The sequence below is a fragment of the Orcinus orca genome, chromosome 4, assembly GCF_937001465.1.
Source record: "Orcinus orca chromosome 4, mOrcOrc1.1, whole genome shotgun sequence".
In the NCBI taxonomy this organism is placed as follows: domain Eukaryota; kingdom Metazoa; phylum Chordata; class Mammalia; order Artiodactyla; family Delphinidae; genus Orcinus; species Orcinus orca.
Genome location: NC_064562.1, coordinates 114,869,854 through 114,884,663, shown reverse-complemented (window position 1 = coordinate 114,884,663; position 14,810 = coordinate 114,869,854).

Below are 14,810 nucleotides of genomic sequence, written 5' to 3'. Positions count from 1 at the left end.
GATAATGAGTTTGAGGAAGCACTCAAATGAACTCTCAAATATGATGTAAAAGTAACTAAGTATTGCCTTTTTGTACAACCTTCCTCTCTGCTTTATCTCTCCTGGCCCTCTTTCCCAAATGTCAAAATATTCCCATCTTACACAACAAAATTTAAAAAGTAACACTAATTAGAAGCAAAGAGTTGAAGAATGCTTCAGAGTTATCTAATTTCCCTGTACACACATGTATTCCCAGATGTTCTTGAATTTCATTTATGGTACCTATTCATTCATTAGACAAACATGCCTTGAGCTTGAACTGTAAGTCTGGCACTGTGTTCCTACAAAGTAAGCATTGTAATTCTCATTTTATACACGAGTCTGGTGAGGCTTAAATACATTGAGTAAAATGCAGACCATACACTATGCAGTTGTGAAATGTTTCACACAAAACCCAGGCATAAGTCTTCTCACCACTATAATGTGTGACCATGAGATAGGAGAGCATTTCAGAAGTTAGCTGACTAATATAAAGGCAAGGAAGATCACATATGGGCAAGGAACCATCATACATTGCCAAATATCTTCTTCAGCACAAGTGGATTTGGGCCAACATGATTTTGCACTCCCTCCCCCTTCAAACCTTCACCCCCACAGTATTCCATCATATAATATAACCTTTTTATAAAACTGTCTTTGGTTCATCTTTTCCTTCAAAAAAATTTATAACTTTTTTGAATTTTGATTCATATTAATCCACATTTCCCTCAAGACTCATCTGTATTTATATTTTGGATTATATATTTTTCTGTGCTAGGGTTTATATTTTTTGAACAAGACCTGTGTTGCATACATCATTCTATCTATCATGATGGCTATCCTGAGCTGAGCAACCAACACTTTTTAATGAATGAAAGGAAGGAAGGAAGGAAGGAAGGGAGGGAGGGAGGGAGGGAGGGAGAAAGGGAGGAAGGGAGGAACCATGGACTCAGCTTCTGTGTATGAACCACTCCTAATGTCATACAACCAGCCAGCCAAACATTCTTCGAACTTTCTAGCTACTTATACATATCTATATTAATTCGTTCAAAACTTGAGAATCAACAATATGCCAGAGAAATTCTGGCAACTGGAGTACAAACCACAACCAATCATTCAGACTTTAGAGGTATTTCAGTCAGATTTGTGTTTAAAGATTACCTTCTGAAACCAGAAATGAAAGATAACTCTATGGACAAGTGGATATGTAAGGAATAGCTCATAGGGAGCAAGGTTTCTCCTTGGTTTTAATATTGTCTTATCACAACATAGAACACTATTTCCTCTTTTTGGAAAAGCTAACATAGTGTAAACAATGAGGTAGTTCCATATCACTTATGAATCAGTGCCGAATTGTTAATAACATCAAATCATTATCAACGGTACAAGACCAGATATCAATTACAGGAAAAAAAAACTGTAAAAAATATAAACACATGGAGGCTAAACAATACACTACTAAATAACCAAGAGATCACTGAAGAAATCAAAGAGGAAATCAAAAATACCTAGAAACAAATGACAATGAAAACATGATGATCCAAAACCTATGGGATGCATACAAAGAAGTTCTAAGAGGGAAGTTTATAGCAATATAATTCTACCTCAAGAAACAAGAGAAAACTCAATTAAACAATCTAAAATTACACCTAAAGAAACTAGAGAAAGAAGAATAAACAGAACCCAAAATTAGTAGAAGGAAAGAAATAATAAAATCAGAACAGAAATAAATGAAATAGAAACAAAGAAAACAATAACAAAGATCTATAAAACTAAAAGATGGTTCTTAGGGAAGGTAAACAAAATTGATAGAACTTTAACCAGACTCATCAAGAAAAATAGGGAGAGGACTCAATTCAATACAATTAGAAAAGAAAAAGGAGAAGTTACAACAGACATCTCAGAAATACAACTCCTAAGGGACTATGACAAGCAACTCTATGCCAATAAAATGGACAACCTGGAAGAAATGGACAAATTCTTAGAAACGTATAACCTTCCAAGACTGAACTAGGAAGAAATAGAAAATGTGAACAGACCAATCACAAGCACTGAGATTGAAACCGTGATTAAAAATCTTCCAATAAACAAATGTCCAGGACCAGATGGCTTCAAAGGTGAAATATCAAGCGTTTAGAGAAGAGCTAACACCCATCATTTTAAGACTCTTCAAAAAAATTTCAGAAGGAACACTCCCAAACTCATTCTATGTGGTCATGATCACCCTGATACCAAACCCAGACAAAGATTCTACAAAAAAAGAAAATTACAGACCAAAATCACTGATGAATAAACATGCAGAACACCTCAACAAACTACTAGCAAACAGAATCCAACAACACATTAAAAGAATCAAACACCATGACCAAGTGAGATTTATTTCAGAGATGCAAGAATTCTTCAATATATGCAAATCAATCAATGTGATACATCATATTAACAAACTGAAGAATAAAAAACAAATAATCATCTTAATAGATGCAGAAAAAGTTTTTAACAAAATTCAACACAATTTATGATAAAAAACTTTCCAGAAAGTGAGAATAGAGGGAACATACCTCAACATAACAAAGGTCATATATGACAAACCCACAGGAAACATCATTCTCAGTGGTGAAAAACTGAAAGCATTTCCTCTAAGACCAGGAAAAGACAAGGATGTCCATTCTTGCCACTATTACTTAAAAACGTTATGGAAGTCCTAGCCATGGCAATCAGAGAAGAAAAAGAAATAAAAGGAATACAAATCTGAAAAGAAGAATTAAAACTGTCACTGTTTGCAGATGACATGATATTATACAAAACAAAATCCTAAAGATGCACCAGAAAACTACTAGAGCTAATCAATTAATTTGGTAAAATTGCAGGATACAAAATTAATGCACAGAAAACTCTTGCATTCCTAGAAACTAATGATGAAATATCTGAAAGAGAAATTAAGGAAACACTCCCATTTACCTTTGCAACAAAAATAATAAAATACCTAGGAATAAACCTACCTAAGGAGACAAAAGACTGGTATGCATAAAACTATAAGACACTGTAAGACACTGACAAAAGAAATTAAAGATGATACAGACAGATGGAGAGATATACGACATTCTTGGGTTAGAAGAATGAACACTGTGAAAATGACTATACTACCCAAAGCAATCTACAGATTCAGTGCAATCCTTATCAAACTACCAGTGGCATTTTTCACAGAACTAGAATAAAAAAGATTAAAATTTGTATGGAAACACAAAAGACCCTGAATAGCCAAAACAGTCACGAGAAAGAAAAACGGAGCTGGAGGAATCAGGTTCCCTGACTTCAGACGATACTACAAAGCTACAGTAATCAAGAAAGAATGGTACTGGCACAAAAACAGAAATATAGATCAATGGTACAAGATAGAAGCCCAGGGGCTACCCTGGTGGTGCAGTGGTTGAGAGTCCGCCTGCTGATGTGGGGGACATGGGTTTGTGCCGTGGTCCAAGAAGATCCCACATGCCGAGGAGTGGCTAGGCCCATGAGCCATGGCCGCTGAGCCTGCACATCTGGAGCCTGTGCTCCACAACGGGAGAGGCTACAACAGTGAGAGGCCCGTGTACTGCAAAAAAAAAAAAAAAAAAAGATAGAAAGCCAGAGATAAACCCACGCACATATGGTCACCTTGTCTTTGATAAAGAGGCAAGAATATACAATGGAGAATAGACAGCCTCTTCAACAAGTGGTGCTGGGAAAACTGGACAGCTTCATGTAAAAGAATGAAATTAGAACACTTCCTAATGCCATACACAAAAATAAACTCAAAATGGATTAAAGACCACATGTAAGTCTGGACACTATAAAACTCTTAGAGGAAAACATAGGCAGAACACTCTATGACATAAATCACAGCAAAATCCTTTTTGACCCACCTCCTAGAGAAATGGAAATAAAAACAAAAATAAACAAATGGAACCTAAGGAAACTTAAAAGCTTTTGCACAGCTAAGGAATCTTTAAACAAGATGAAAAGACAGCCCTCAGAATGGGAGAAAATATTTGCAAATGAAGCAACTGACAAAGGATTAATCTACAAAATATTAAAGCAGCTCATGCAGGTCAATATCACAAAAACAAGAAACCCAATCCAAAAATGGGCAGAAGACCTAAACAGATATTTCTCCAAAGAAGATATACAGATTGCAAACAAACACATGATAGTATGTTCAACATCACTAATCATTAGAGAAATGCAAATCAAAACCACAATGTGGTATTACCTTACACATTGGTTAGAATGGCTATCATCAAAAAATCTACAAAAAATAAATTCGGGAGAGTGTAGAAAAAAGGGAACCATCTTACACTGTTGGTGGGAATTTAAATTGATACAGCCACTATGGAGAACAGTATGGAGATTCCTTAAAAATCTAAAAATAGAACTACCATATGACCCAGCAATCCCACTACTGGGCATATACCCTGGGAAAACCATAATTCAAAAAGAGACATGTACCACAATGTTCATTGCAGCACTATTTGCAATAGCCAGGATATGGAAGGAACTTAAGTGTCTATTGACAGATGAATGGCTAAAGAAGACATGGCACATATATTCAATGGAATATTACTCAGCCATAAAAAGAAACAAAATTGACTTGTTTGTAGTGAGCTGGATGGACCTAGAGTCTTTCATACAGAGTGAAGTGAGAAAGAGAAAAGCAAATACCATATGCTAACACATACATATGGAATCTAAAAAAAAAAAAGTTTCTGATGAACTTAGGAGCAGGACCAGAATAAAGATGCAGATGTAGAGAATGGACTTTGAGGACATGGGGAAAGGGGAAGTGTAAGCTGGGACAAAGTGACAGAATAGCACTGACATATATACACTATCAAATGTGAAATTGATAGCTTGTGGGAAGCAGCTGTATAGCACAGGGAGATCAGCTCAGTGTTTTGTGACCACCTGTTGGGGTGGGATAGGGAGTGTGGGAGGGAGACACAAGAGGGTGGGGATATAAGGATATATGTATACATATAGCTGACTCAGTTTGTTATACAGCAGAAACTAACACAACATTGTAAAGCAATTATACTCCAATAAAGATGTTTAAAAAAAATCATCAGGTCAAATTGTTAATACTTAACAATCAAATTGTTAAGACTCTGCACTGTAGTTTAAGCATTTCCAGTTTTCACATCTATTATCTCGTCAAGTCTGTGTAGTAGATAGAGTGAACAATATTACTTCTGGTTTACAAACAAGGAAGCACAAGCTCAGATGACATAAAAAGCTTGCATAAGGTTGAACGACAGATAAATGAGAAGAAGAAAAAAATGAATTTTTCCTGAACCTAGCATAGTCGCAGTATAGTTGTCTGATTCACCTCAGTGATGGGACCACTTATGGTAAGATTAATAAAATCCTCACAAAGTCTGTACAGCAAATTCCAAATCATTGTGATCTCTCTGTTCTCTTTGGACATATGAACAAACAATATCATTTACTATTTTTAGTACATGCTTGTCAATCAGAAACTGGATTGTGATGCCTCTAGTATCATTGAATTAAATTATTCTTTAATATTACACTTTTTAATCTTAATGTATGAATGCCTGTTCTTAGGTCTGAAATATCAGTCCCCAAGCTTTGATCTTTACATAGAGTCTGGATTTCAGAACTGATTTCCAGCCTCTGCCATGTAATAATATGTGATATGGAGCAAATTTCTTTAGCAATCCAAACGTATCCTCATAGGTTAAAAAAAAAAAAAGAGAGTGATATATTCTTATCAGTCACTGTGAAGGTTAATTGACACAGAAAGTAAAATTGCTTAATATCATTTAGAATAAATAACAGCTGCCCTAAAATAGCACCTGTGTTTAATATTATAACTAATCCCATTATATACTTGATTTATCCAAAAGACCAAGGGATGCCTGTTTGCACTTACATTCTTCTCATGGACTAACCAGTGTATGCATGGAGCAGGTATCCAACACATATGTGTTGATTGATTTAAGATAATGTCCAGTAAGTTATGAGAGGTGGACTACTTGTGTATATTTACAAGATAAGTTGTGAATCAAAAAGAACATATCACAAAGCTATAACAAAAAAAATACAGTAAAGCTTATAGGGGTTGCCTAAAAATTGTGGTCACTTACAAAGAGAAAACAAAATGAAAAGTGGAGAAAGCTACTCAGGCTAGCCCAAAAAAGTACAAATCTGGTTAATGGAAACAGCAGGCGTCAGAAAAATGACATATGGGCAGGCTGCATGAGAATGTAGATTACAACTAGAGAATTTCAAAGAATTTATTGTCTCTCTCTCTCTCTCTCTCTCTCTCTCTCTCTCTTTCTCTCTCTTGCTCCTAACTCTTAGACTTATGGAAAATCTAATTCATAACCTGGGGGGTTTCAGTGTGGTAATACCATATCTCTTTAAGAACAGCATACTTTCCTACTCCTCAACTGAGGAAGTGAAATTCAAATGGCTTTTGAATTTGCTCAGCATCTTGTACCATTTTTAACCACAGGAAAATCAACTATTACAAAGTCTTAACCTCTGTTTGTTACTTGTTCCTCATTTTCTATGTGAGCTTCACATTAACATATGTGAGAAAATGTATAGAAGTAGAAAGTAAAAATTGCAAAGTGAAACAAAGGATAAAATGCCAGCTGTTATAGTCAACATTATGAAACTCTCATGATGGAACAATTAATAGGAAAATGTAGTCACAGTTGTTGGTCTTAATTAATCAGAAGGATGGGAATATGAACATGAGTTACTATTAAGTGCACAAAGTGGGAAAGAAAGTTTATACATATCACAATAAAAATATAAGACCACAAGTATATAAGGTATGTTGTTCTTAACATTTTTTTCAGCCCACAAGGTATTCCAAATTTTCAGTAAATGAAATCTAATCCAGAGTCCCACATTTTTCTAATTTTTTAGTAATTATATTTATTATATCATTACTATATCTTATGTTTATATAATAGTTTATAATTTGCAAAATCTTTTCATATAGTTATCTCCTCTGATCCTCATAATGTCCAGTGAAGATGATAGAGCAGGGGTGACAGTTAAGAGGGTTCCTCATAAATAATTCTCTCTCTTTCCTTCTGGACATGTGATAGTATTGCATTACCTTGCCTACTTGAGATTTGGTGAGGACCTTGGATTAGTTTTTGGTCAATAAACCAAGGAGAGAAGTAACATATGTCATTTTGGTGCCATGTCATGCTTCTCTGTAGTCTTCTTTCCTTCTGGCAAGTGACTACTAATGTTCAGGACAGTTGCTGTTTCATCAGTGTGGAGCTCTGAGAAACTGCAATGATCAGCTCCATCACTACATGTCCTGGGATCAAAATGTAAAGTGAGCAAGAAATACATATTTGTCATTACAAGTCACTAAGACATTGGGGTCATTTGTTGCCATAACACAACCAGACTTTTCTGACTGATAAAGCAAGTATAATTTTCCCTTCCTTTAAAATGATTGTCTAATGCTTAGAGAAGCTAAGTGGCTTACTAGAGATAGAATCATTTAAATTAAAAGTACTATTTTTCTTTTAGAGCAAGCAAAATATGGAGAAAACAGAAAAAATAATTAAATAATAATATTTTTACCAAAATAACATGATTTTTCATTTAGTGTTATCATCTTGTGTGTGTGTGTGTGTGTGTGTGTGTGTGTGTGTGTTTTCTAATGTTTTGCATTAAAAGTGGTTTTAGGTGGAGAAGGAATTTGTGCAGCATGGAAATCTTTGTGTTGATATTTAATTTTCTTCTCTATAGTCAGAGTGTAAATATTTCTGTGACCTTGTTAATTCTTTTATCTTTGTACAGAAGCTGGAAGTGGTCTCCTTAATTTCTGACAGCAAGTTGATAATACATACATTGGGTCAGCATATAGGCTGGAGGTCCTAACACTGCTTTCTAGAATGTCTCCAGTTTTGCCTTAAGTTTCTTTAGAACACAAATTCAAGATAATCAAAATCAGTCCCCTGTATCAACTTATTACATTAATCAATACAAGAAATCTACTCCAACCTTTAAGACAGTGGAGGAGTAAGATGTGGACATCGCCTTCCTCCCCATAAATACATCAAAAATACATCTACATGTGGAACAGCTCCTACAGAACACCTACTGAATGCTGGCAGAAGACCTCAGACTTCCCCAAAGGAAAAAAAAAAAGAAAAAATCCCCACATACCTGGATAGGGTCAAAGAAAAAAAGAAAAAAATCAGAGACAAAAGAATAGGGATGGGACCTGCACCTCTGGGAGGGAGCTGTGAAGGAGGAAGTTTCCACACACTAAGAAGCCCCTTCACTGGTGGGGATGTATGTGGGAGGGGAGGAAACTTCAGAGCCACAGAGGGGAGCACAGCAACAGGGGTGCAGAAGGTAAAGTGGAGAGATTCCTGCACAGAGGATTGGTGCTGACCATCACTCACCAGCCTTAGATGCTTGTCTGCTACTGACACACCCGTGGCAGCCTGTGCAGCATGCCACTGCCAGGGTCCCATCATCCAGGGCCAACTTCCCCAGGAGAATACATGGTGAGCCTCAGGCTGCTGCAATGTCATGTCAGCCTCTGCTGCCCCAGGCTTGCCCTGCATTCCAATTAGGACTACTGTACCCTTCCCTTTCCCAAGCCTGAGTGAGCAAGGAAGACCTAATAAGCTGCTGCTTTAACCCTCTCTTGTCTGGGCAGGGAACAGATGCCTGAGGGCAGCCTCCAGGCAGAGTTGGGGCCAAAATCAAAGCTGAAGCCCAGTGGCTGTGAAAACAAAGAAAAGAAGGGGAAATTTCTCCTTGCAGCCTCAGGAGCAGCAGATTAAATCCCCACATCAACTTCATAAACACTACATCTGTGGAATACCTGAATAGACAATGAAAGTTCCCAAAATTGAGGTGGTGGACTTTGGGAGCAACTGTAGATCTGGGGTTTGCTTTCTGCGTCTGATTTATTTTTGATTTTATGTTTATATTAGTTTATTATTCAGTGCTTGTTATTGTTGATGGATTTGTTTATTGGTTTGGTTGCTCTCTTCCCTTTTTTAATTTATTATTTTTTAAATTTAAAAATTTTATTTCTATTCTTCTCTTTTTGTGAGTGTGTGTGTGTATATTGCTTTGTGTGATTTTGTCTGTTTAGGTTTGCTTTTACCATTTGTCCTACAGTTCCGTCTGTTCCTTTTTTTTCTCTTTTTTAGATTTTGCTGTTGTTGTTTTGGTTTTTGCTTGTTTGTTTTCTTTTTATGAGTGTGTGTGTGCATGTTTCTTTGTGTGATTTTGTCTGTTTAGTTTTGCTTTTACCATTTGGTTTGGGGTACTATCTGTTTGGTTTCTTTTCTTCCTTTTCTTCCAAGCCTTGAGGCGGGCGGTGTCTTGGTGCTCCGGCTATATTTCGGACCTGAACCTCCAACGTGGGAGAGCCAAGTCCAGGACATTGGACCACCAGAAACCTCCCAGGCCCATGTAATATCAATTGGCAAGAGCTCTCCCAGAGATCTCCGTCTCAACACTAAAACCCAGGTCCACCCAATGTTCACCAAGATCCAGTGCTGGATGCTCCATGTCAAACAACTAGCAAGACAGGAACACAACCCCACTGATTAGCAGACATGAGCCTAAAGTCATACTGAGCTCACAGACACCTGAAAGAAACATCACCAGCTGCAGCCCTGCCCACCAGAAGGACAAGATCCAGCCCCACCATCACAACACAGGCACCAGTCTCCTCCAGCAGGAAGCCTACACAAGACACTGAACCAACATCACCCACTGGGAGCAGACACCAAAACAAACGGGAACTATGAACCTGCAGCCTATGAAAAGGAGACCCCGAACAGAGTAAGTTAAACAAAATGAGAAGACAGGAAAATATTCAGCAGATGAAGGAGCAAGATAAAAACGCACCACACCAAACAAATGGAGAGGAAATAGGTAGTCTACCTGAAAAAGAGTTCAGAGTAATCATACTAAAGATGAACAAAAATCTTGGAAATAAAAGGAAGAAAATACAAGAAACGTTTAATGAGGATCTAGAAGAATTAAACAGAACACAACAAATGAAGTTAAAAGTACTCCAGAAGGAATCAAAGGCAGAATAACTGAGGCACAAGAACAGATAAGTGACCTGGAAGATAGAATACTGGAAATAACTGCCACTGAGCAGAATAAAGAAAAAAGAATGAAAAGAAATGAGGACAATCTCAGTGACCTCTGGAACAACACTAAATGCATGAACATTCGAATTATAGGAGTCCCAGAAGAAGAACAGAAAAAAAAAAAAAGGACTGAGAAAATATTTATAGATATTATAGTTGAAAACTTCTCTAATATGGGAAAGGAAATAGTCAAACAAGTCCAGGAAGCACAGAGAGTCCCATACAGGATAAATCTAAGGAGAAACATGCCAAGTCACATACTACTCAAACAAACAATAATTAAATATAAAGAAACAATATTAAAAGCAGCAAGAGAAAAGCAACAAATAACATATAAGCGGATCCCCGTAAGGTTAACAGCTGATCTTTCAGCAGAAACTCTACAAGCCAGAAGGGAGTGGCAGGAAATATTTAAAGTGATGAAAGGGAAAAAAAACTGCAACCAAGATTACTCTACCCAGCAAGGATCTCATTCAGATTTGATGGAGAAATTAAAACTTTTACAGACAAGCAAGAGCAAAGTGAATTCAGCATCACCAAACCAGCTTTACAACAAATGCTAAAGGAACTTCTCTAGACAGGAAACAAAAGAGAAGGAAAAGACCTACAAAAACACCCAAACCAATTAAGAAAATGGTAATAGGAACATACATATCGATAATTACCTTAAAAGTAAATGAATTAAATACCCCAACCAAAAGACACAGACTGGCTGAATGGTTACAAAAAGAAGACCCGTATATATGCTGTCTACAAGAGACCCACTTCTGACCTAGGGACACATACAGACTGAAAGTGAGGGGACAGAAAAAGATATTCTATGTAAATGGAAATTTTTAAAAAAACTGTAGTAGCAATTCTCATATCCGACAAAATAGACTTTAAAATAAAGACTATTACAAGAGACAAAGAAGGATACTACATAATGATCAGGGATCAATCCATGAAGAAGATATAATAATTGTATATATTTATGCACGCAACATAGGAGCACCTCAATACAGAAGGCAAATGCTAACAGTCATGAAAAGGGAAATAGACAGTTACACAGTAATACTAGGGGATAAAGTCACTAAAGTGCTAAAGGGACTCCACTTTCATCAAAGGGCAGGTCATCCAAACTGAAAATAAATAAGGAAACACAAGCTTTAATTGACACATTATACCAGATGGACTTAATTGATATCTATAGGACATTCCATCCAAAAATAAAAAAATACACTTTCTTCTCAAGTGCACATGGAACATTGTCCAGGATAGATCATATCCTGGGTAACAAATCAAGCCTCGGTAAATTTAAGAAATTTGAAATAGCAGCAAGTATCATTTCTGACCACAGCCCTATGAGATTATATATAAATTACAGGAAAAAAAAAAGTGTAAAAAGTACAAACACATGGAGACTAAACAATATGCTACAAAATAACCAAGAGATCACTGAAGAAATCAAAGAGGAAATCAAAAAGTACCTAGAAACAAATAGATATTTCTCCAAAGAAGATATACAGATTGCTAACAAACACATGAAAGAATGCTCAACATCATTAATCATTAGAGAAATGGAAATCAAAACTACAATGAGATATCACCTCACACCAGTCAGAATGGCCACCTCAAAAAATCTACAAACAATAAATGCTCGAGAGGGTGTGGAGAAAAGGGAACCCTCTGGCACTGTTGGTGGGAATGTAAATTGATACAGCCACTATGGAGAACAGTATGGAGGTTCCTTTAAAATCTACAAATAGAACTACCATATGACCCAGCAGTCCCACTACTGGGCATATACCCTGAGAAAACCATAATCCAAAAAGAGTCATGTACCAAAATGTTAATTGTAGCTCTGTTTACAATAGCCAGGATATGGAAGCAACTTAAGTGTCCATCAACAGATGAATGAATAAAGAAGATGTGGCACATATATACAATGAAATATTACTCAGCCATAAAAAGAAACAAAATTGAGTTATTTGTAGTGAGGTGGATGGACCTAGAGTCTGTCATACAGAGTGAAGTAAGTCAGAAAGAGAAAAACAAATACCATATGCTAGCACATATATATGGAATCTAAGAAAAGAAAAATTTAAAAGAAGTCATGATGTACCTAGGGGTAAGATGGGAATAAAGACACTGACCTACTAGAGAATGGACTTGAGGATATGGGGAGGGGGAAGGGTAAGATGTGACAAAGTGAGAGAGTGGCATGGACATATATACACTACCAAACGTAAAATAGATAGCTAGTGGGAAGCAGCCGCATAACACAGGGAGATAAGCTAGGTGGTTTGTGACCACCTAGAGGGGTGGAATAGAGAGGGTGGGAGGGAGGGATATGCAAGAGGGAAGAAATATGGGTACATATATATATATATGTATAACTGATTCACTTTGTTATAAAGCAGAAAATAGCACACCATTGTAAAGCAATTATACTCCAATAAAGATGTTAAAAAAAAAATACCTAGAAAAAAATGACAATGAAAACATGATTGCCCAAAACCTATGGGATACAGGAAAAGCAGCTCTAAGAGGGAAGTTTATAGCAATACAATCCTACCTCAAGGAACAAGAAATATCTCAAGTAAACAACTTAAACTTACACATAAAGCAATTAGAGAAAGAAGAACAAAAAAACCCCAAAGTTAGCAGAAGGAAAGAAATCATAAATATCAGATAAGAAATAAAAGAAAAAGAAGGGAAGGAAACAATAGCAAAGATCAATAAAACTAAAGCTGATTCTTTGAGAAGATAAACAAAACTGATAAACCAGTAGCCACACACATTAAGAAAAGAAAGCGAGAAGGCTCAAATCAACAGAATTAGAAATGAAAAAGAAGTAACAACTGACACTGCAGAAATACAAAGGATCATAAGGGATTACTACAAGCAACTATATGCCAATAAAATGGAAAACCTGAAAGAAATGGACAAATTCTTAGAAAAGAACAACCTTCTGAGACTGAACCAGGAAAAAATAGAAAATATGAACATACTGATCTCAAGCACTGAAATTGAAACTCTGATTAAAAATCTTCCAAAGGCCCAGGACCAGATGGCTTCACAGGTGAATTCTATCAAACATTTAGAGAAGATCTAACACCTGTCCTTCTCAAACTCTTTGAAAATATAGCAGAAGGAGGAACACTCCCAATCTCCTTCTATGAGGCCACCATCACCCTGATAGCAAAACTAGACAAAGATGTCACATAAAAAGAAAACTACAGGCCAGTATAACTGAAGAACACAGATGCAAAAATTCTCCACAAAACACTAGCAAACAGAATCCAACAGCACATTAAAAGAATCATACACCATGATCAAGTGGCGTTTATCCTAAGAATACAAAGATTCCTCAATATATGCAAATCAATCAATGTGATACACCATATTAACGTACTGAAGGATAAAAACTATATGATCATCTCAATAGATGCAGGAAAAGCTTTTGACAAAATTCAACACCACTAATGATAAAAAGTATCCAGAAAGTGGGCATAGAAGGAAGCTACCTCAACATAATAAAGCCCATATATGACAAACCCACAGCCAACATCATTCTCAATGGTGAAAAATTGAAACTATTTCCACTATGATCAGGAACAAGACAAGGTTGCCCACTCTCACCACTATTATTCAACATACTTTTGGAATTCCTAGCCATGGCAATCAGAGAAGAAAAAAAATAAAATAAAAGGACTCCAAACCAGAAAAGAAGTAAAACTGTCACTGTTTGCAGATGACATGATACTATACGTACAGAATCCTAAAGATGCTACTAGAAAACTACCAGAGCTAATCAATGAATTTGGTAAAGTAGCAGGATACAAAATTAATGCACAGAAATCTCTTGCATTCCTATACACTAATGATGAAAAATCAGAAAGATAAATTAAGGAAACACTCCCATTTACCTTTGCAACATAAAGAATAAAATACCTAGGAATAAACCTTCTTCAGGAGACAAAAGACCTGTATGCAGAAAACTATAAGACACTGATTAAAGAAATTAAAATAATACAAACAGATGGAGAGATATACCGTGTTCTTGGATTGGAAGAATCAACATTGTGAAAATGACTATACTACCCAAAGCAATCTACAGATTCCATGCAATCCCTATCAAACTACCCATGGTATTTTTCACAGAACTAGAACAAAATTTGCACAATATGTATGGAAACACAAAAGACCCTGAATAGCCAAAGCAATCTTGAGAAAGGAAAACGGAGCTGGAGGAATAAGGTTCCCTGACTTCAGACTATACTATAAAGCTACAGTAATCAAGACAGTATGGTACTGGCACAAAAACAGAAATATAGATCAATGGAATAGGTTAGAAAGTCCAGAGATAAACCCACACACATATGGTTATCGTATCTTTGATAAAGGAGGCAAGAATATACATTGGAGAAAAGACAGCCTCTTCAACAAGTGGTGCTGGGAAAACTAGACAGTTGCATGTAAAAGAATGAAACTAGAACACTCCCTAACACCATACACAAAAATAAACTCAAATTGGATTAAAGACCACATGTAAGGCCAGACACTATTAAACTCCTAGAGGAAAACATAGGCAGAACACTCTATGGCATAAATCACAGCAAGATCCTTTATGACCCACCCCCTAGA